We start from the raw sequence: 23,541 nt of genomic DNA, 5'->3' as shown, positions 1-23,541 counted from the left end.
AATTGATCACAACATATGCATCATTGGACAAATGATCTTATCCTAGTATATTTGAAAAAAGTTCAAAGATGCATTGGCTAAATGTTTATGTGGAGAAGCCCCTTGGTGTAAGAAAGGAATAACATTGGCTCAAGCTTCAAGCAAGAAGACTCTTCATTTTATATTTGTGAGAAATCACTATTGAGTCCATAGGAAAGCCAATACTATTAAAAGGAGGTGAGGTATTAAAATAAACTGGTTGCTCAAGTGCTCAGAGATAGCCAAAAAATACTCACTCATTTTTGCCACATAACACTTCTGTCCAGAGCCACATATCCAAAATCGGTGCTACCAAGTTTTCAGATTTGGCTCTACCGATTTTCAACCTAGACAGAACCATAGCCAAACCTACCACTTTTGGACAACCGATTCTGCATCGGTGCTACCGAGTTCAGGTGAACAACTTTCTATTGCCTCGATACACAAAATCGGAATTTTTGAGTTTTGGTATCGGTGTCACCGAGTTGGTCCATGTGACCATTAGCCACCTTTTCGGTTCCACCGAGTTGTGTATATCGGTCTCACCGAGAATCAAAAGTTGCTCCCTTTTATGCAAGTCAGTACCATCGAGTTTATGACTTCGGTGTCACCGAGTTGGTCACTTTAGTTGTAACGGTTGGATTTTGGGTGTTGCCTATATATACCCCTCCACCTACCTCTCATTTGCACAGGAAGCACTCAGAACACACACTTCATTGCCAGAACCATTTTTCTGAGAGTGATCTACCTACTCATGTGTTGAGATCAAGATATTCCAATCCATCCATTTGAAACTTGATCTCTAGCCTCCCCAAGTTACTTTCCACCAATTCAAGCTCTCCTACCCATTTCTATTATTTGAGAGAGTGTTTAGTGTTGAGGAGACTGACTTTGAAGCACAAGAGTAAGGAGTTCATCGTTCTACCACATCTATTAACTTTTGTAGGGTCGTACCTCATAGATTGGTTAGGTGTCGCGTGGGAGCATCCTACTTCATGTTGTGGAGTTAAACCAAGATGTTTGTAAGGGCAAGGAGATCGCCTACTTTGTGAAGATCTACCGTGAGTGAGGCTAGTCCTCTATGGACGGAAGCCGTGGTGGAATAGAAAAGTCCGCTTCTTCATGGACCCCTTGTGGGTGGAGCCCTCCGTGGACTCTCGCAGCCGTTACCCTCCGTGGGTTGAAGTCTCCACTAGCATGGACATACGTTAACGCCACCTATCGGAACCATGCCAAAAATCATCGTGTCAACCTCTTGTGTTTGATATCCCTACCTTACTCCCTTCACTTTACACTTGCATGTTTTCCATTCCACTGCTATATTCTTAGATGTGCATGTTGAGGGTGTACATGACTCGCCATAATTGCTAAAACATGCCCGCAACTAAAATTGGGAAAAGGTTAAGTTTTTATTGGTCAAGTAGTCTAATCACCCCCCCCCCTCTAGACATACTTTCGATCCTACACTTTAATGTATTTATAAAAGGGTATGTACAAAAGTTGGGGAAGGTACATAAGTGAGGAGCCAATGGCTCTAAGTATAATAAGGCCGAAGGTGAGCTATGTTCCATGGTGAGGTTATCTCCTCTCTATAGGTGTATTTATCTGGTCGAAGGTCTATGAGGTAATAGGAGCCATTGTTGAGGCGTTTGATGATGACGAAAAGACCCTCCCGGGGTGGTGAAAGCTTGTGCATGTGTGTGTGATCTTGTATCAATCGAAGCAATAAGTCGACCTCCTGAAAGGTCTGGCTCTTAACTCTGCGACTATAATAGCGACATAGGTCTTGTTGATATATAGCTGATCTTGCCGCTGCTTCCGAATTGCTGATAGGTTGTTCCTCAGCCCACTTGGTAAACTTGTCAGTCGCCACCAATAGGTGATTCTCCTTATGAGAGGACATCTTGAATGGACCAACCATGTCAAGGCCCCAAACAGCGAACGACCATGTGAGAGGGCTCATACACAATTCCTGAGCCGACACATGGGCTTGTCGAGCGAACTTTGAAATCCATCGCACTTGCACACTGTATTCTCCGCATCTGCATGAGCTGTTAACCAGTAAAATCCATGACGGAAAGACTTTGCCACCAAAGATCGTGAGACAGCATGATTCCAACAGTCGCGAGCATGGATCTCATTGAGAATTTCCCGTCATTCCTTGGGAGAAACACAACGTTGAAAAAGGCCGCTAATACTTCTCTTGTGCAACTCGCCCTTATGAATAGTCATAAACTTGCACCGTCGTATTATCTGACGGGCAATGACTTCCTCAGCCGGGATCTCTCCTCAAGCTAGGTAAGTGATGTCAACTATTATTCTCCTTTGCAACGGCACCAGAAGAATGTTGTTAGCACTCTCCGGCAATCGAAACTAGAAGAATGTTGTTGACGCCCACCAGCCCGTGGGATCGTAGCAGTTTTCGAGGGTAGAGTATTCGACCCAAATTGGTTGATTCGCACGACGGGAGGTGAGAGAATACTCTCAAGTATTAGCAGCTGAATTTATCACATTCAACCACACCTGAAAGATTAGTATCTGCAAGCAAAGTAGTAACAGCAAAGTAGTGAGTAACGGCAGTTTAACGAGCAATAGCAGCGGCAAGGAAAAGCAGTAGTGACAGCAGTAGCAAGTAGCAACAGTAGCAAGCGACAGTAGTAGCAACAGTAGCAGCAGAGCAACACAAGTCACTACAAGAAATATGCTCATACATGACGTTTTCTAAGACGTCGTTGATGAATTCTTCATAAATCTCTGGCGATTTCATCCGAGATCATCGTAAACCGTTTGAGGGGATCAAATCTACATATAAATTACGATGATGGGAGTCAAAAACGTCGTAACCGCATAAGATGAGATCGTCATAACTTTTACGATGATTGTAAAAATGTCGTAACATGTTCTAACTATGTTGACATGTCCCTCGTGGGTCCATTCTATCCCACCTGATCCTAGTTTGTCAAGGAACCTACTATTCTGTCATTCCGAAAATTCTCAAAAAATTCTCATAAATACTTTGGACCATATATTTCTCAAATATGTGAAAACCCTCCCTTCCATAGTTCAAAAATAATTCAAAAATATTCATTTTCCTATTCTATTCAGAATCGCACTTTGTGAAGGAAGTGCTATTTCTATTTCTTTGATTACCCTCATATTGTTTGAGCACTCTTTCCTATCCAAATCATTGCCTCATGAAAACTATCGTAATGATTTGCCTAGTAAATCTTTCTCAGCAAATTTCCAAAGTTTGTGTTCAGCTAACAGCTTTGTGAAGGAAGTACTAGATAGGAATATCTTGATGAGTTGAATTTTTTCCACATCATCTATGTGCCCAAAACATAGCTCTCCATAAAAGTTTAGCCACATCTAACAATACATGTGAGCTCATCATCCAATCTTTGTTTTTGGTAATATTTTCATTTTGTGAAGCAACTATGTTTTATATTGCTTTATAGTTGATGAAAATTTACCACGGGATGACACTAACCATATAACCTCACTCCACCAAATTTTAGCTCATTTAATTCAGCCAGTTTTTCTCAATATTTTTCCGAATATTCTGTTCAGTAGAGAGCATTGTGAAGGAAGTACAATTTTTGTTTATCCAAATTTTATGAAATTTTTACAGTACCTTAATGTGCCCAAATTATCGTCCTCCTCCAAATTTAAGCTCAATCCAATCATCTATGTGAGGCCAGTTTCAATTACAATTTTCTGTCCAGATTGGCACATTGTGAAGGAAGTGTCACTTTGGCATGTCCAAATGGTATACTTTTTATACAGTGCCTTCATATGCCCAAATTAACATTATACACCAAATTTAGGCTCAATCCATTCATTCATTTGATCCTAGCTTCAACTTCCATATTTCTGCACAATGTGTTACTTTGCAAAGCAAGTGCCACCTAGATTCATCCATTTGAGATAAAAATTTGCCAACAGAGTCTCCTTAGTAGATGATCATCCTCAGCCAAAATTTAGGCCCATTGTCTATGTGAATTACCCGCACCGCTAATCAAACACTTGGCTGCTAATTCATGTTTGTGCTTAGTTCAGTCTCCTCGTGAGATTCTTCTATTGTATTATTCTTGCTAACACCTATCGAGGGATTGTCCAACCCATGAGACATGCCTATTCCACCTAGAACGTCAGGCGGTGACCATGCGACTCGCATGCAAGTTCACGCGCTCTGGAGTTGGGGCCCTCGACCACCATCCAAACCTCGACGTCACGGCACCACACCATGTATTTCTGATTAAATAGATACTTATATACCTATAAATGATTTTTGGGAAAAATAAAGAGCAAACTATAATGCAGCTGCAGTTCAAATTTAACCCGCTTCCATCTGAATCGACATAAATTTGTCTTTTTCACGAGAGGTGGATAAAATCTTTTAACACCCAACCATTTTGTCAATTGTATATTAAATATGGACTAGTATTTTATAAAAATGATTTGATACAATTTTCAAACAAATATATGGTTGATCCTTCACAAAAAAACTCATTTTGGTCACTTGAAAAATGAAAAATGAATTTTTCATACAAGGAAAATGAAAACTTCCTTAATCAACATTGTTTGCCATTCCAATATGCACCCTTGTGCATAATATTATATCATTTCAACAAACTATGTCATGAATGTGGCCATAAGATTGATCATTTAGCTTGAAAGCCATGAATCTTCACACATGATAGCCCATTTCTAAGAACACTTATTTAAAATAATGGTCGTATTACTAGTTTATTATTTTTCCTGGTAACTTTGTCACATATAATGACACAATGCAATGGTTTTCCATTTTTTGAATTTGTTTTGAATTTTTCATGGTCATTTCAAAACGTGGTCAAAACAGCGGGTATGACCGTTCATACCTAGTGGTTGAATCTTGGAAATGTTTTGATGTTTCTATGATTAAATAGATACTTGTGTACCTAGAAATTGTTTTTAGGAAAAATATAGAGCAAACTATAATGTAGCTGCAGTTCAAATTTGACCTGCTTTCAACTAATTCAACGAATTTTTTTCTTTTTTACGAGAGGTCGATAAAAGCCTTTAACACCCAACCATTTGGTCGACTGTACATTAAATATGTCCTAGTATGTTAGAAAAATGATTTGGTCCAATTTTGCTACAAATATATGGTAGGGCATTCACAAAAAAACTCATTTTGGTCACTTGAAAAATGGAAAATGAATTTTTCATACAAGGAAAATGAAAAATTCCTTAATCAACATTGTTTGCCATTCCAATATGCACGCTTGTGCATAATATTATATCATTTCAACAAACTATGTCATGAATGTGGCCATAAGATTGATCATTTGGCTTGAAAACCATGAATCTTCACACATGATATCCCATTTCTAAGAATACTTATTTGAAATAATTGTCGTATTACTACTTTATTATTTTTCCTGGTAACTTTGTCACATATAATGACACAATGCAATGATTTTCCATTTTTTGAATTTTTTTTGAATTTTTCATGGTCATTTCAAAACGCGGTCAAAACAGCGGGTATGGCCGTTCATACCTAGTGGTTGAATCTTGGAAATGTTTTGATGTTTCTATGATTAAATAGATACTTGTGTACCTAGAAATTGTTTTTAGGAAAATATAGAGCAAATTGTAATGTAGCTGCAGTTCAAATTTGACCTGCTTTCAACTAATTCAACGAAAATTTGTCTTTTCTACGAGAGGTCGATTAAAGCCTTTAACACCCAACCATTTGGTCAACAGTAAATTAAATATGTCCTAGTATGTTAGAAAAATGATTTGGTCAAATTTTGCTACAAATATATGGTAGGTCATTCACAAAAAAACTCATTTTGGGCACTTGAAAAATGAAAAATGAATTTTTCATACAAGGAAAATGAAAACTTCCTTAATCAACATTGTTTGCCATTCCAATATGCACCCTTGTGCACAATATTAGATCTTTTGAACAAACTATGCCATGAATGTGGCCATAAGATTGATCATTTGGCTTGAAAGCCATGAATCTTCTCACATGATAGCTCATTTTTCAGAATACTTTTTAAAAATAATTGTCGTATTACAAGTTTGTTATTTCAAGGGTCGCCTATTCGTCCCAAATAAAAAGGAAAATCTCAGGATGACTGGAAAGGTTATGAAAGAAGCGCACGACACACCATTGTCTATTCACCCGGAAAGGTGATGGAAATGGGACCATGTTAAAATGGATTTCATCACTCGTTTTCCCAAATCTCACAGAGGTAATGATGTCGGATATTATCCAACATGTCGAAGATCAAGTCTGCATTATTCATGAGAATCTGAAGGCTGTTCAGAACAATTTGATTTTTAGATTTAAAAATAAAACAAAGCGGGAATAATTATCGAATGCGAAGATTAAGATATCGGGGGTGATATGAAAATTCCCAAATAGATTATAATTATAAATTGAACATTTTAAAGTTGGTTAAAATTCTATATATTTAAAATAGAAATAATAAAAGAAATAATAATAATGATAACTAATAAAGAATAATAGAAAAAAAGTATTTAAAAAAAAGACCCCCTGGCCCAACTGGGCCAAGTGGCCCAGCTGGCCATCAACCGCCCGAGCCCGTAACCACCCTCGGGTATATAGCCCTCCACGGGGCTAACCCTAACCGACCCAAGCACCCTCCCCACTCCCCTGGCCGCCGCCACCCATCCCACACAGCGCACCCGCTCGCCCCACCTACCCCTCGGCCTCTCCCTCCCCCAGATCGACCGACCCCCCCCCCTCGTTCCCTCTCTCCCACCGACACCCAGCCCCACGCGGTCCCTCCTCTCGCCTCTCACCCACCCACCCAACGCCCCGCCTCCCTCCGATCCGATCTGCGCGACGGACCCGCTGCGGGTGGGCTCCATGGTGGACTTCCCGGGCTTCGAGGTGCACCCGGTGGACCTCCCGGACGCGGCGGAGATGCCCCAGCATGCGGACGCGGGCAAGCGGCTGCGCGGTGCGGAGATCCGGTTCCGCGGCGAGGTGCAGGGCCCTGAGAGCGTCGCCTTCGATGTGCGTGGCCGCGGGCCGTACACGGGCGTCGCCGACGGCCGGCTCCTCGTCTGGGACGGCGCGCGCTGGGCCTACTTCGTGCACGCCTCGCCACCACCTCCCCATATCATATTCTGAACTTTTACTGTACTTTGACACATACACTTGCATCTTTTGCCGACGAGCAGATCATGAAATGGAGTTTTTCTTCATAATGCTAAGTTTCTGTATACTGAAAAATTTTGGTAACTGAAGGACCCTCTAATTTTTGTGGAAAAGGAACTAACCCTTGCAATTTTTGTGATTGCACTCATGCGACGTATGTATGGATAAACCAAAGGATCCCGCGTTTGGATGTGGACATCAGGTGCAGAAAATATCCCCTTGCTTTCCTCTGAACATTTATTCATAATTCTTGTTGTATATACAAATAACTAACACGTTTAATTCAGACTTGCTATGACTGCAGGAAAAAATTGGTGCGCTGCCCTATGTGCCAGCAGCACATAACCACCAGGATCAGGCTATAGTGATTGAAAGCTGACCACCTGATGCTTTTGAAGCATGTGGTGTGCCAATACGGAAGGAGCTCGGTGGAAAATGTTCAGAATTCTGCAAAAAATTTACTTGTTGTCCATAAATTTTAGCGTCCTTAATGTGGTTGGGGTGTCTTTGATTAGCCAGTGATTTAAGGCCCTGTTGGAATGCAGCATTTATTCTCCATTTCCCACAAGGGAAATGTGGATTGAACCATTTCGGTAAAATTTCTATGTTCCTGAAGGGCTCTTAATTACTGCAGTGAAGAATGTTCTGTGGAAAATAGTGTACATATTGCTTTCCTTTCTTTCTCTTGTAAATAAAATGAACAGTCGAGAAAATTCAGGATGTACCAATTAGGAAGACATTTGCATTGTATATTAATTAAAACCTGTTATAATTGCTGAATATTCAGTTTTGTATCCATTGGGCTCGCCGGGTTTCAGCACCGACCGGGTGCCTCCCAACACCACCACCAGCCGCGGCGCCACCGACCCATCCTCCTACTCGGACGATGATGGCGAGGCGAAGGTCGACCCCAATGTGCACCCCGAGGACGACGGCACCACCGTTATCCTCGATGAGGAGGAAGACGACGGGGAAGACCTCTTAAACGACGACTACCTCAAGTAAGCGGGACACGTCCCAACTAGAGATTTTCCGGATCTGCTGTTACATGGGACAATGTTTAGATAGATGTTTCTAGTACTTGACAAGTTTAGCCCGTTGGATCTGCTAATAAATTGGTTATTCAACGACTTCGGGGGTTCGAGATTCTAGGAATTCCGGCCTAGATTTACTTCATAAATAGGCAGATTTGTGCCACTCGGATACAAGGGAATTTACAACACTTCGCCGGATTGTGCCTTTTGTGTTACCATGAATGTTTTGTTAGTCGTGGACTTTCCAATGTAGAAATGTCTGCCAACTTTCTTCCCCTAACTGAATATGAATATTAAAACATGTTGTTTGTGCTCGGTATTTGGTTGGGTATATTTCAGTTTACCAAATTCAGTACCTGATATGTCCTGTTCCTTTTGATGAATTAGTTGTCCGAAAAGGATTTGTTGATCAGTTTTCTGCTGTCCAGATGAATAGTATTTGTGCAGTCACCTACACAAATTAATTGTTCCTTTCTGTTGTCCTACAATTTTGCTAATGTGTTTTTTACTTTCTAGATTGGCTAGTGTTTTGGAAACTGTGACTGTTCAGTAATGTGTTTTTTACTTTCTGGATTGGCTAGTCCTGACGCTAAATTCAGGTTTATTTTTTGTCTTAGAAGCACCTCATGTGTTTGTGTAGTTGTATAGTCTAGTGTTGTCAGCTCTTTACTTATGTCTTATTGGTAGAGTAGGGCATTTTTACTTATTTGCATGTAATAAAAATCAATAAAGAATGTTGATATTTTTGCTTAACTCTATTTGCCTTCTTTGGATTAAAATTATAGCACGAACCAGTCTTTGAGATGGTTTTTGCATTCAACTTGTCCATACATATCTTAGCACTGAACTGAATTTTGTTTCGATAGTGGTATTTGGGATGCCATGAGGTATCTGATGCTTGGTCTGCTTTCATGCCTTGTTTCTCGTTAGATTGGCATACATCGAGAAGGAAACGGGTTTTTGCGACACTGGCTGCTCTCATACAAGGAGCTTCCTTTTACTATACCCCCGTTTACACATATCAACTATATTGTTCTTTCTGTAGCTGGTTTCTGTGGTTGATTCCTCAGGGATGATCAACACTTATTAGGTGTCTCATCATACAGTATATTATTAAACTGTGCATATTCGGCATCTGAAGTTATGTTTTTGTATCTCTACTTATTCTAAATGTCGAGTAAGCAGCACAGTCTATCGTGGATGCTGTATAGTTGTCTTGTCTTAAATAAATAGAAACTCCTACACCATTTTTTGTTTGCTGTGAGAACTGATGATATCATATCCATACCACGTTTCTGCACTTACTGTGATGATCAATTGCTTTTTTCCTTGGATTATATGGACCTAAGGATACTTTCCCCAAATTATCGACTATGACTATACAATGCGCAAATGTAATCCCATCAGGATTCCAAGCCAGAAATCTGATCCATCTTTTATGTTTTACTATTATCTTCTGGTTAATATTTTGAGTGCTAGTCAGGTTTCCTTTCTCCAATCTGGCTAAAGAATTACCCCAGTTGACACCAGAAATCAACTCAGCATCAAGCTCTATCTAAATCAATGATGCTCTTTGGTAGTCCCTTTTTCATGTTTTCATTTGATTCAATCTAAAACTTCTGAAGGTATAAATTAGAGTCTCTGGTGCACTTATTGATAGCGTAATTTAGTGATGTATGTTGCCGAAAGGATTTTTTGGGCTAATATTCTTACACCCTGGTTTGCACTTGGTTATCACAGTAATGTGGAGTAACTTGTTTTGTATTATCTTACATGTCTGCTAATTATTGTGTCATTGACTCCTGCTTGTGTCAGTGCTTAAATTCCTCCTGTAAAGCGAAAATACCATAAAGATATTGAGTTTGCTTGTCTGCATTTCCTTTGTCCGGAATTTCGTGGAACAATCTTAGATAGTTTGAAATTTAATTTTCAGTTTCTATGACCTGTTTAGGTTGGACTAATTATACTCCAGAATTTACATCTCAGGATTTTTAACATCATCTTCACGATGAAAAAAATATTTTTATTTCTAATATTTTTTATATTTGTTTCCTTTTGATTGATGCATGTGCACTGTAATGTTTTTGTAGGTTGACAAGTTGTCGCATCTCGAGCATGCCTCATAGGAGAGCGGAATGAAGTCCACTGTACTGTTGGGACATTGTACTTTTTTGCAATTTTGTTCGTTCTTGCTATATTCCTGTGTAAGGAAATGTATTCATGAGATGATGTATTGTGATATGTAAACCTGGGATATGTATTTTGTGATGTTATATGATGGATGATTTTAATTCGACTTGCAGTTTTCTTGATTTGAATATGAAATAGTGTTGGATTTAATACTGGATAAATAATTGGGTTGAAAAGGCCCAACAAATAGAAACGAATCCAAAAGTTGCTGAATTCAAAAATGAAAAAGGGCCAAAACTGAAACTGGACCAAATGTATTTAGGCTCTAAAAGGCTAGGGCCGAAATTATGATGATATAAAAAAATTCAAAAAAATACTAGAAGTGGTTGTAAATAGGCTAAGGCCCAAAAAGAAGCCCAATAAGAAAAATCCCAAAAAATTAAAACCAGCCCATGTGATCAATTGAAATGGGTTGGGCTGATTTCAACCATGACGTTTTGATTTCGTCGTAATTTGTCCACGTAGGACTGCCACATAGGACTGAGTTTGATTGCCAACGACGATTTAGGATTGTCATAAAGGTTACGACAATCCAGGAATCGTCGTAAAAGTTACGATGATTTTAATCAAAAGGTCGTTGTTGTTCATTTGTGATGCTCCATTTTCGACGCTTGGTTTTTCGTCGTGAGATCTTCGTAAATTAAAAACCGTGACGATGTAGCGACGAAAAAATAGCGTCGTGTATTAGCATATTCCTTGTAGTGAGTAACAACAGTAGTAGAGCAAGACAAGTAACAGCAGTAGCAACAGTAGTAGCAGCAGTAGGACAAACTCGTACGCAATGGGTCGGTGATTTGTTTGGATGATATTCATCATGCAACAGTTATAACACGGAGAGATATGTGGCTAGCTCCCGTTCGTCAATGTGATGTAGGCATGCATTCCGTGTGTCATCATACATTCTTAGGGAAAAGAACTTGCATGGCATCTATTGTACATCCCTCCCGTGGAAGCGGGGTCCAAAAGGAAACTACGGGATATTAAGGTTCTCCTTTTAATAAAGAACCAGACCAACGCATTAGCACTTGGTGAACACATGAACTCCTCAAACTATGGTCATCACCGGGAGTAGTTCCGGTTAATGTCACTCCGGGGTTGCCGGATCATAACACATAGTAGGTAACTACAACTTGCAAGATCGGATCTAAAACACACATATATTGGTGACAACATAATAATTTCAGATCTGAAATCATGGCACTCGGGCCCTAGTGACAAGCATTAAGCATGGCAAAGTAGTAGCAACATCAATCTCAGAACATAGTGGATACTAGGGATCAATCCCCATCAAACCTAACTCGATTACATGATAGATCTCATCCTACTCATCACCGCCCAGCGAGCCTACGAATAGATTACTCACGAACGACAAAGAGCTTCATGGAATTGGAGAGGAAAGAAGGTTGATGATGACGATGGTAACCATTTCCCTTCTCCGGAGCCCAAGATGGACTCCAGATCTTCCCTCCAGATGAAGAACAGGTGGTGGCGGCGCCTCCCTATCGTAAACGCGACGAAAACTTCTCTTTATATTTTTTTTGGGACGAAAGGGGACTTATAGACCTGAGGTTGGGGGTGGTAGAGTCGTGTGGGCCCCACAAGCCTGCCCACCGCCACGAGGGGGGTGGTGGCGGAGCCAGGGCTTGTGGCCCACTGGCCCACCCCCTCAGGTGGAACTTGGCGTAGATATTTTTTATATTTTCCAAAACTGCTCCCCGTAAATTTTCAGGACGTTTGGAGAATTTTGATTTCTGCACAAAAATAACACCAAGGCAATTCGGCTGAAAACAGCGTTAGTCCAGGTTAGTTCCATTCAAATCATGCAAATTAGAGTCCAAAACAAGGGCAAAAGAGTTTGGAAAAGTAGATACGATGGAGACGTATCAGTAAGCCAAGTATGGTATTGTCTAGTCAGGAATTGCTCAGAGAGCCGCCACCAGCTGTTATTCCGGGTGAGGGATGGCTATATCCTCCTTAGATGGTAATTTCACATAGGGGTTGTGGAGGACGTCCAAAACCACATTGGGGGGAGCTGGCATGCGTTGAGATCCGAGTCGTGACAATGCGTCAGCTGCCTCACTATGCCGGGGATCAATGTGGTCAACCTGGTAGACATGGAAGTGACCCGCCACTTTGGTTACTACACGTCCATAAGCCGCCATCAGGGGGTCCTTTGAGTCCCTAGTGCGAGAGACCAGTTGAGCCACCAAATATGAGTCGCCCAAGCATCTGCCCCGGCTAAGGTTCATCTCCTTAACTATCCTAAGCCCATGTAAGAGAGCTTCATACTCACCTGCATTGTTAGTACAGGGGAACATGAGCTGTAAAACATAACAGAATTTGTCACCTTGTGGAGAGGATAACACTACACCAGCCCCGGAGCCTTCCAATTACGTGGAGCCATCAAAATGTATAGTCTAGTACATGTTATCTGGCCTATCTTCCGGGATTTGAAGTTCAGTCCAATCGTTGATTAAATCCACCATTGCTTGGGACTTGATGGCCGTACAAGGCGTGTACTTCATGTGGTAGGGACCAAGCTCAATTGACCACTTAGAAATTCGACCTCTGGCTTCATGGTTTTGTATGATGTCCCCAAGTGACGCTAAACTGCCACGGTGATCGGATGTTCCTGAAAGTAGTACTTCATATTCTGGGTTTCCATAAAAATTCCAAATACCACCTTTTTCCAATGAGGGTATCGCTGTTTGTACAAGGTCAACACTTCGTTGACGAAATACACTAGCCGTTGAATCAGATACTCTTTTTGCTGCTTCCTTGCATTCAATGTCAACTGCAACACTCGCTGCTTTAGAATTAGCAGCAATGCAGAGGAGCATGGGCTCTTTGTCGGTCGGGCCGGATAAAACGGGCGGCTCGGCCAACTTCTACTTGAGGGCTTCGAAGGCTTCATGAGCTGCGTCAGTCCAACCGAAGTTATCCGTCTTTTTGAGCAATTGATAAAGAGGAATTTCCTTCATCGTGGCGGCTTATGAACCGGCTTAACACCATGATGCGTCTCACCATACGCTGGACCTGGTTGATATTGGTCGGCTTACCTAGCAATGTTATTGCGTTGATCTTATCCGGGTTAGCTTCAATGCCTCGCTCACACACCAGGAAACCCAGTTACTTGCATGCAGGAACACCAAAAACACATTTGGCCGGGTTAAGCTTCATCTGGTAAACTCGAAGATGTTCAAACGTCTCCTTGATATCCTCCAAGAGCATTTCCTTCTAGTGAGGCTGCATCACGATATCATCAACATAGGTGTGACCATTGTGCCCAATCCGATGGTGCAAGCAATTCTGGATACAACATTGATAATTCACCCCCGCGCTCTTAAGTCCAAAAGGCATAGAGACATAGTAGAAAGCGCCAAAAGGGGTTATGAAAGCCGTCTTCTCCTGATCCTCCTTAGCCATCTTGATTTGGTGGTAACCTGAGAATGCGTCTAGGAAACACATGCGCTCAAAACCCGCCATAGAGTCAATAATTTGATCGATAAAGGGAAGAGAAAAGGGATCCTTTGGACAGGCTTTGTTGAGATCAGTGTAATCAATACACATACAAAACATGTTGTTCTTCTTCAAAACAAGCATCGGGTTAGCCAGCCACTCAGGATGAAAAACTTCAACAATAAACCCGGTAGCCAGGAGCTGGGCGACTTCTTCCCCAATGGCTTTGCGCCTCTCCTCGTTAAAACAATGGAGGTATTTCCGCACTAGTTTCATCTTTGGATCCACCTTAAGTTGGTGCTTAGCAAATTCTCTAGGCACTTCGGACATGTCAGAAGGTTTCCATGTGAAGATTTCCTAATTCTCATGGATGAATTCGATGAGCACCCTTTCCTATTTGGGATCCAGGCCTGTCCCAATAGTCAACTCCTTAGAAGAGTCGCCTAGGGTGAAATTGACTTGCTTCGTATTGTCAGCTGACTAGAACTGGAGAGGCAGCTCAGACTCAGTGGTGTGTTTCTTGAGGGGTTCATGTCTGCCAGGTCAACATTGGCCGCATAGAACTTCAACTCCTCAGCTACGCACACCAACTCTGCATAAGCCGCATCCCCTTCCTTGCACTCCTGAGCTATCTTTCGGCTTTCATTGACAATAATGGTACCCATGGAGACCCGACATTTTGAGTTTCGGGTAAACATAGGATGGTCGAGCCATAAAGCGAGTGTAAGTCGGTCGTCCAAAAAGGGCATGAAAAGAACACTTGACCTTGACCACCTCAAACATCAAGGCTTCGCATCTGTAGTTGAATTCATCACCAAAACGACACTTAACTTGACCCGTCCAACCGGGTATGCTGATTTCCATTGTTGAGGAAATCGTTAACTAGTAGCTACTCGCTTGGCTAGCAAGTAGGGGATTAATAGGCTAACCGGCAAGTTAATCGGCCATTTAATCAGTTAATCAAGAGATTTATCAATTAATCGGCTACTCGGTGACCCAACGAGTAGGGATTAATCGGCAACTTAACTGGTTAATCGGGCGAATTCTTGAACAGGTCTGATTTCCCACGAACGATGCCATGAAAGACCATTGTTGACGGCAACAGGTCGCCCTTAGAAAGGTTCATCCGCCGAAAGGTGTCATAGTACAAGATATTGATGGTGCTTCCCCCATCCATGAGAACCTTCGTGAGGATGTATCCACAACCTGAGGCGCCACCACCAAAGCGAGACCACCGGGGTTATCGACCTAGGAAGGGTGATCGTCCCTACTCCAAGTGATTGTTTGTTCGGACTAATTGAGATACCTGGGAACCGCCGGCTCAACCACATTGATGGCTATCTGTTTGAGTTTGTTGTCCCGCCTGGAGGTGCTGGTGGTGAAGATGTGATACTGACCACTATTCAACTGCTTAGGGTTGCTATGAAACCCACCCTTACCATTATGTTGTTGATTATTCTGACCAGAGTGTTGTCCATTGCCATCGCTTGAGCCGCCCTATCCTTGAAATCCACTCTGAAACCTGCCATACGAGCTCCCATGTGACCCGGCAGGACCAGGCTGGCCCGGGTGTCCACCACCGTTGCCTCCTTGATGGTCCCTAAAGGCATGGAGACGAAATTCCTGCATAACATAGCAATTTTCCCCAGAATGAGTAGGCGGGGTATGTGGGGTACTATGCTTGGGACAAGGTGCATTGAGCATCTCCTCGTAATTGCACGGTTTCTTCCATTGTAACCTCCTCCAGAACGAGTGTTCCGATGCTGGTTTCTAAGCCAGTATTGGTGTTGGCTATGAAGAGTGACCCGCCATCCTACTGCCTCCGCTTTCCTTGACCTCGCGAGTTCACATTGTGTCAAGGGTTTTTATAATGACCCTTGGCACCGTCGCCTTTCTTGTTCTTACTGGCTTTGTACTCATCTGAGCCGGCACCCTTCGTGCCATCTCACTCGGCATACCTGGTGAGAATGTCCATTAACTCGCCGATCTCCTCACCTTTCGCTTCAAATGGCCAAGCTTCAAGACCTACGGCTGAAAGTGGCAATTCTTCTCCAAAATCAGGATGGCCTGAGTGGCTCTGATGCCATCTGATGAGTGAATGATTTAAGCAACCCAACATGTCCAGTGGTGCACCGAATCGTCAGAAAGTTTAATGCAATGTTGTAGATCCGCAATCGTCATTGGCCGTTCGCAAGTCCCGTGAAAATTCCTGATAAATCGTTCCTTCACCTCTGCCCAAGTGTTGATGGAATTGGGCGGCAAGTTTTTCAACCATGTCTGAGCCGGCCCTTCCAGCATCATCGTAAGGTACTTGGCACACACGTGACACCGCATCGCTGGCATCAAGCATGTCCATAGCAAGCTCGTAACTCTCGATCCATGCTGACGGCTCAAGATCTGTTGTATAATTGGGCACCTTGCGAAGGACCTTGAAGTCCTTGGGCATGCGTTCATAGCGGAGAGCCAGATATAAGCGTGGGACCCCGACGGTCCTTCCGCTTGACCCGCCAGCCATGGGCAGCGGCTGGGGGTGGGCCGGATTCACCTGACCCGTCAATCCTGCTGTTGCTTCTGCTTTGCTTGACGGGCGGCTCGGGCCATGTTCATAAGTGGTTGGGCATTTGATAGCGCATGCCGGGTTGCGTCGACCTGAGGCTGCTGTCAGCGACCGCTGCTGGAAACTGCTGGAGACTCCTCATGATGGCTCTTGCTACGGCTGGCATATGGCATGGAGTGCACCCCGTCATGACTCTAAGAAAATTGCGCTTGTTGCATCACTGCGGTTTTCACCATCTCGATGGCATTCCTAGTTTCGACCTCGACCGGGGTGTTTCCATGGATGGCTCTAGGTTATGCGTGGCAGCTAGCATATTATCAACAGGGTTGGAGAAGTGGCCATGTGGTGTTTGGAACCGCTGAGTTGGCGACCATGCCGGTGGAGGCTGAGCCGGCTCAATCTGTCGATCTGTGTGTCAAGGGGGGTCCCGCTCTGCCTCCGGCGTGTGTGGGCTGGTGAATAAGCGAGACGGCTCAAGATCTACCGGAAGCCGAGTCCGATGACTCCTCTGGTGTACCGTGTCAGAAGCATTTCAGCGACGCTCCAACTGACAAGGCTCGGCCTTCAAGCGTTGTGACTCATTATTGATTCAAGCCTGCAGTTCTGTCATCTGGGCGCTCTCGACGTAAATCTCTCGATATACTTTAGCCATTGACTCACGTAGCTTTATCAGTTCTGCACTGATCTCCTCATGATTTTCCACAGTGAACGGGCTGCTATGAGTTTCGCTATTTCCCCCTTTAGATCCATCATGGCTTGAGCTGGCGTCTTGCCTGACCCGCTAGTTCCATTTGCGGTGGCTGTTCCTGGTAGGTCCTGAGCCGCCGAGGCTCCCACCATGTAGATGGTGACCTACCAGGGCATCTCTCGAGACTCCTCAGAGATTTCTATCTCAGGAAAGCCCCAAGTCTCCCATGATAGAGGGGGCAGATTGATCCCATGACCCGCATGGAAGACTCGCCATCGAAGTTAACAGGAGTATCTGCGCCAGCCGCCGGCTCATCCGGGAGGTCGATCCCTTGTGTGAAGCCGACGAAGACGTGTCGCTGACCGGCTTGACGCTGGCCGGGTCGGGCATGCCGAGCCAGCTCGAGGATGTCGGTGCAGGTGTCCGGCTCGGGTACTGATGCACTGACTTTGTAGATGTAGCACTTTTCGTGGTGGCTCTTGGTCATCAAACCAACCATGTATCTCCCGAACCCTGGAAGGGCTCCCTTTGAGAACTCAACTCCACTGCGCGAGAGCCCCACGATGGGCACCAGCTGTCGTGGTTTTTTCATGACAGATGTCCTCATGAAAGGACTTAGTGATGAGTCCATCGCAACTATGTGGCGAATCAAAGGGGTTGATCGGGAACAAGAGACGAGTTTACCCAGGTTCGGCCCCTCCGATGGAGGTAAAATCCTACGTCCTGCTTTGTGTATATTGATGATGATACCGATTACAAAGGAGCGGATTTGCTTGACCTAGATATCGATAGATTGTAACTTAACTTTATTGACCTCACGGGCTCGCCTTTATATACAGGTCAAGACCCAAGGTTCTACAAGAGTCTGGGTCATGCTATGATTCATGACCTGATATGTTTGTAACTCGCCTTGCCTCCTAGGCAAGGAAACTCCCGGCGACTCTCCACCTCATGTGCCATCAGTCGCCTTCTTCATGTCTTGGGCCACCTGGCATCTTACTGTGTAAGCCACCTTGTAACTCTGTTCCAAGAACACCAAGGCCCATATTGAGTGTAGTATTTAAGCCGCCACTTTATGACCCGGCCGAGTAGGGCGGGTTATACCTCGGGGTTATATCCGCAACCCTGTTGAAGGAGATCCCGCTGCTGGCTGCCTTGGTTCAGCCGGCTCTAGAGATCGGCCGATTGGCGCTCAGCCTCTCGGTACCGACCCAGCAGTTTGTTGTAAGCGACCACCCGACGATCATGGTGGGCGTGAAAAGAACGAAGGAAAGGGTTTGCTGCAGGTAAGACTCGAACTGGCTGATTCCCAGTTGACCCGACTCTCGGGGGCTATACCCAGTGGGTGCGCTCGCATGCCCCCATTGAAGAAAAAAATTCAGAAGAGAAAGAATGGGGGGGAATGCTTACCCCGACGGCTAGCTCAAGGTGGAGCAACCGCTCCCATGTTGCCTGGGACGCCTCCAGCGCCTGGTCACGGCACTCGGTGAATTCCTCAATAAGCGTGGGTACCCAACCTCCTGGTAAGCGAGAAACCCTTCCACGAGGGTTCACGCTGGCTACGACCCAGCTCTCCAGCGGTCGGGCCCCGGCGATGGCGCCGGCTCCAGCTGCAGCCGGGTCATGCACCGACACAAAGATGGTCCCGGCTCCTGAAGACACACTCCTAGCCGGCTCATTCGATGAGTCGGCCTCATGGGGGTCCTTCATGGCGGGAGCCTCAATCTCCGAGGCCCCGTCTCCCGCCTTCGCGGCAGGATCACTAGCAGCGTCCACCTTGTCGCGCGGAGCCTCCGTCCCCAGCAGCGGGACCTCGACCTCCAGCGCAGCCTTGGGCCCCACCGGCACGACTTCAGGAACCTCTGGCATGACCTCGGGCCCATCCGTCACCTTGTCGTCATCCATTGCACTCGCATCTGCACGCACCACTTCATCGGCCCACGCGTCCGCCTCCAGTCGTCGTGCGGGGTCATGCCTCCCCTTGGACTGTTTTTCCCTGGCCGGCAGATCCGGAACCGAACCGTCCGGCTGCAGCACTCGACCCTCTAGCACCGGGCGAGACCCTCCAGCAGCCATCTTCTGGGCCCCTCCTACCACGGACAGCGCTTCTGCTCGATCAGCGCTTTCTGTGCCGACTCCAGCTCGGCCCACGCGACGTGCGCCTTCTCGGTACTCCCTCGAGCCTCCGTCGTCGCCGTCCGACTTGATTTCCCCAAGGTGATCGAGGCCTTGCTCGTCGCATCCCGATGAACGTAAGCTATGAAGAAGAAAACAAGAACAAAAGGGAACATGCCGGGTGAAGGAGTTACCCAGCACTGACGGGGACCGACCGCCTGGAAGGTCCCACCAACGTGATCTGCTGCTTCTTTCCGTCACCTCCACAGCCACGAGCCGGAGTCCCGTTGGCTGCTCGCTTGGGAGCCAGGCGAGAGCTAGCTGGCAGCTTGCCCTGCCTCCTTGCATCCGCCTCATTTTCAGCGAAGCCACGGCCGTCTCGGTGAAGCCATATCCTCGGCACGTTGGCGTCATCCTCCAAGGCCTCCGGGTCCTCCACGGCGGCTACATCGCGTGAATCTGGCGACTCAGCATCATCATCAGAGCAACCCAGTAGGACAGACTTAATAAACTCACCAGCCGAATAGGACTCCTCCGACTCCCCTGCGTCGCCTCTTGACGTTTTGCCTCCAGCACAGGCCGACTCCCTCGACTCCACCTTGTCGGCGTCCTCGATTTCCTCAGGATCTGACTCTGGCAAGTCATCTCCCAGTTTGTCGTAAATATGCAACCTAGGAAACAATTGTCACCGCAACCGGCCTCCGGCGTTACACACGAAAGAATGACGTGAGTAACAAAAAGGAGGAAAGCTAATTCGCCACTCACCTCTGGATCCGGATGCTTCTTGTCGTAGGGGTTGTCGGATTTCGGGCTCCGCAAAACCCTAAAGATTTGAACTCAGGGGCGCGCACAGAGGTCACTCAACAGATTCGATTATCTCGACTCCTCACCCGATGGGTAAGGCTAGGAACTCATGCGATGGTGAGGGAGACCAGAAACACGGTAGTTTACCCAGGTTCGGGCCGCTGTGAAGGATTAAACCCTACTCCTGCTTTTGGTGGATTGCCTCTCGTGGATGTGGTGAATGAACTAGTATAGTGCTCTCGAGCCTCCAGAGGCCAAGTGGCTAGGTGTATTGTTTTTCCGTTGGAATGAACCTCCCCCCTCTCAAGTATCCTACCCTCTCTATTTATAGTGGAGGACCGGGTCCTCTTCCATCATAGTTTTCGCGGTAAGCGATCCCACAGCGGCCAATTTTGAAGGGGAACAGGGGAACATGCTCCCCTGCCCAAACATGGTCTTCGCCTGCAAAGTAACTATCCGCGCTGCAGATACGGGCCCGTGGGTGATGTTTTCCCTACTGGCGTGCGGCGGCGGCTTAGCTGCACTAGAAGGGAAATATTTGGAAGATATCTTTGGGACCGTTGTACGCTCCCACCTCCTTTGCACCAAAGGGGAAACTGCCCCGCCCTGGCATCTGCTGCTTGCATGTCCTTTCCTGGCATCACCCTTGACTCCTGAGGCCCGGCCTTGCCTCGGAATATCCGCCGCTTCGGAGGGGTCCTAAGGAGGCCCCCTACGGGTCTTGACGTTGCTCCTCCTCGTGAGGCTTGGCCCCTCACGAGGGCCATGTCGAGCCTGCCGATGCTTGGTCGATGGGGTGGGCCAGCCCTGTGCCGCAGACAGGCGAGTCTGGGTAACCCCATTCCTAGAATGCCGACAGTAGCCCTGGGGCCCAAGGCGCGCCTGGGCTGGCTTCCCGATGAAGCCTTGGAAGCAACCCGAAGCATCGTGGGACCTAAATGTATGCGGGTCAGGTTCCACGCGCGTCGCGCCATCCAGTGGCAGCACTCCTATTCCCGAGGCGCCCACAGGGATGCGTGGTTAAATTGATGTGACGCATGGGCGCAGCACCGGCCATCATTGCTCCTTGGGGGCGACGCTTGTACACATGCCACGCGGGCGTGTCCCCTCGCGAATTGCGTGGGCCCGTGGATGTGAAGGGGCACCAGCCTTCTCTTGGCTGCCTATTTAACCCGACGAAGGTGATAAGGCTTGCGTCACCCAGTCTTCATCGCCTCCCACCTTGAGCCCTCCGCTCACTCAGGATGGCATCGATGAGGAGATTCTCTGCTGTCAATAAGGGGAAGGCCTCTGTTGAAGGTCTTGCTTCTCCACACACCAAGAGGGGGCGAGGCCGCCCTCATAAGTATGCGGCAGCACCGACAGTTGCCTTCGGTGGGCGTGGTCGTGGTTCCGCCCGCCCGGGGATCTCCATCAGTGGCAATGGCGGGACATCGGCTGGAGTGGGTGCCTGTAGCGGCCGGAGTGGGAGGTCGGGGGAGGCTCCTCTCGACCGATACGGTGATGGAGTTCATGACATGGGTGGAGAGGTCGGATATCGCTTGGCTCGAGATTCCGAACTTCTTTGTGAAGGCGCTTCCGACCGGCGGGACTCGGGGCCTCTGGTTGCAGGCCGACGCCTGCTGTGGCGGGGCATCCTGGGTGGAGGTTGAGGTCACCCCCGAAGGTTACGTGTATATGAACCGCAGGTGGCAGGCCTTTGCCCGCGCCCGAGGCCTGAAGGGGAGGCGCTACCTCCTCTTCAAGTACGATGGGAAGGCGACACTCTTTGTCAAGATCTTCAGGGTCGAGGGCGATCGCCTGGGTTGCTGTCCGAAGGATGCCGGCCGTGGCAGTCCCGTAGACGAGCCCGTCTCCGATGGCGGGCGTCGATCCCCCAGCGGCGACGATACCTCCTCCCGAAGGAGCCCGAGCGACAACAGCTGCAACGAGCCGCCTCGCCGCCGTGCCCGAGCCTCGGGGAGGAGCCCCCAAGTGCTACGCCGCATGTCGGTTCCTGCAGCGCCTGTGAAGGAGGAGGAGGACACGGACTGAGTGTCGGCGTGCGGGTGCTGGGCATCAGCGGTGGCGACCCTCCTCCGGGGTCTCCATCGCTAGTTGTCTCCTCCTTGCTTTTTGATCCTGCATCCATAGAAACAGGGATAGGCCCTTCGGGCGTGTAATGGATTTGGGCGGTCGCCTTCTTTTGTTAGTGATGTTGCTTCTCTGATGGTTTAGATACTTAGCTTGGTACGTTTGCGGGAAACTCCTTTGTTGTGACGCATGAATGTGGTGCTCGGGGGTGGGGGGAGTTGGCCAGTTGGTCTTTTCCTTGCTGCAGATGAAGTGGGTCGATGCTCTATATTAGCTGGTCCCGGTCCCGCACATCTCCCTGCAGCCATGGGGTGCGGCCCGTTACCAAGGTCGTTCCTCACGGGGCAAAACCCTCGCACCAGGGTGCCAGGTGGCTTTCTGATCGATAAGGCTCCTGAGGCACTGTGCTCATGAGTCCCCTTAGACATTCAAGCGGCTGTACGTCAAGAGGTCCGAGTCCGGCACATTTCCCTGCCGCGAGGTGATACGTCCATTTTGCATCATGTTTTCACGTTGATATTTATCGCTTCTTGGGCTGTTATTTCACTTCACGGTACAATTCTTATGCCTTTTCTCTCTTATTTTGCAAGGTTTACATGAAGAGGGAGAATGCCGACAACTGGAATTCTGGCCTGAAAGTGGAGCAAAGTTGAGATACCTATTCTGCGCAACTCCAAACGCCGTAAAAACAACGAGGATTTTTTTCCAGATTTATAAAATTACTAGGCCGAAGAAGCGCCAGAGTGGCGCCAGGGGTTGGCCACAAGCCTGCATGGCGCGGCCACCCCCCAGGCCGCGCCATGAGGGCTTGTGGGAAACCTGCTGGCCCACTTGCCCCCTCTTCTGCTATATGAAGGGTTCCGTCTGGAAAAAAATCAAGGAGGAGCTTTTTCATGGATTCGCCGCCGCCACGAGGCGGAACTGGAGCAGAACCAATCTAGAGCTCCGGCAGGACGATCCTGCCGGGGAAACTTCCCTCCCGGAGGGGGAAATCATTGCCATCGTCATCACCAACACTCCTCTCATCGGAGGGGATTCCTCACCATCAACATCTTCATCAGCACCATCTCATCTCCAAACCCTAGTTCATCTCTTGTAACCAATCTCCGTCTCTCGACTCTGATTGGTACTTGTAAGGTTGCTAGTAGTGTTAATTACTCTTTGTAGTTGATGCTAGTTGGATTGTTTGATGTTCAGATCCTTGATGCTACTCATTACCTCTCTGGTCATGAATATGATTATGCTTTGTGAGTAGTTACTTTTGTTCCTGAGGACATGGGATAAGTCATGCTAATAGTAGTCATGTGAATTTGGTATTCGTTCGGTAATTTGATATGTTGTATGTTGTTTTTCCTCTAGTGGTGTTATGTGAACGTCGACTACATAACACTTCACCATTATTTGGTCCTAGAGGAAGGCATTG

General features: G+C 46.6%; 2 non-coding genes across 2 annotated transcripts; both read left to right on the top strand.

The window, feature by feature from the left end:
- Window positions 1-9,107: 9,107 nt before the first annotated feature.
- LOC123433820 lies at window positions 9,108-9,252 on the top strand. Its single transcript, XR_006625126.1, has one exon. It is a non-coding gene; the product is annotated as a small nucleolar RNA F1/F2/snoR5a (small nucleolar RNA).
- A 318-nt stretch (window positions 9,253-9,570) lies between these two features.
- Window positions 9,571-9,665, top strand: LOC123433700. Its single transcript, XR_006625028.1, has one exon. It is a non-coding gene; the product is annotated as a small nucleolar RNA Z103 (small nucleolar RNA).
- Window positions 9,666-23,541: the final 13,876 nt, after the last annotated feature.

This window comes from Hordeum vulgare, chromosome 2H, assembly GCF_904849725.1.
Source record: "Hordeum vulgare subsp. vulgare chromosome 2H, MorexV3_pseudomolecules_assembly, whole genome shotgun sequence".
NCBI lineage: Eukaryota > Viridiplantae > Streptophyta > Magnoliopsida > Poales > Poaceae > Hordeum > Hordeum vulgare.
The sequence above is the reverse complement of the archived record's forward strand: the minus strand, read 5'-3'. Positions and strand labels throughout refer to the sequence as shown.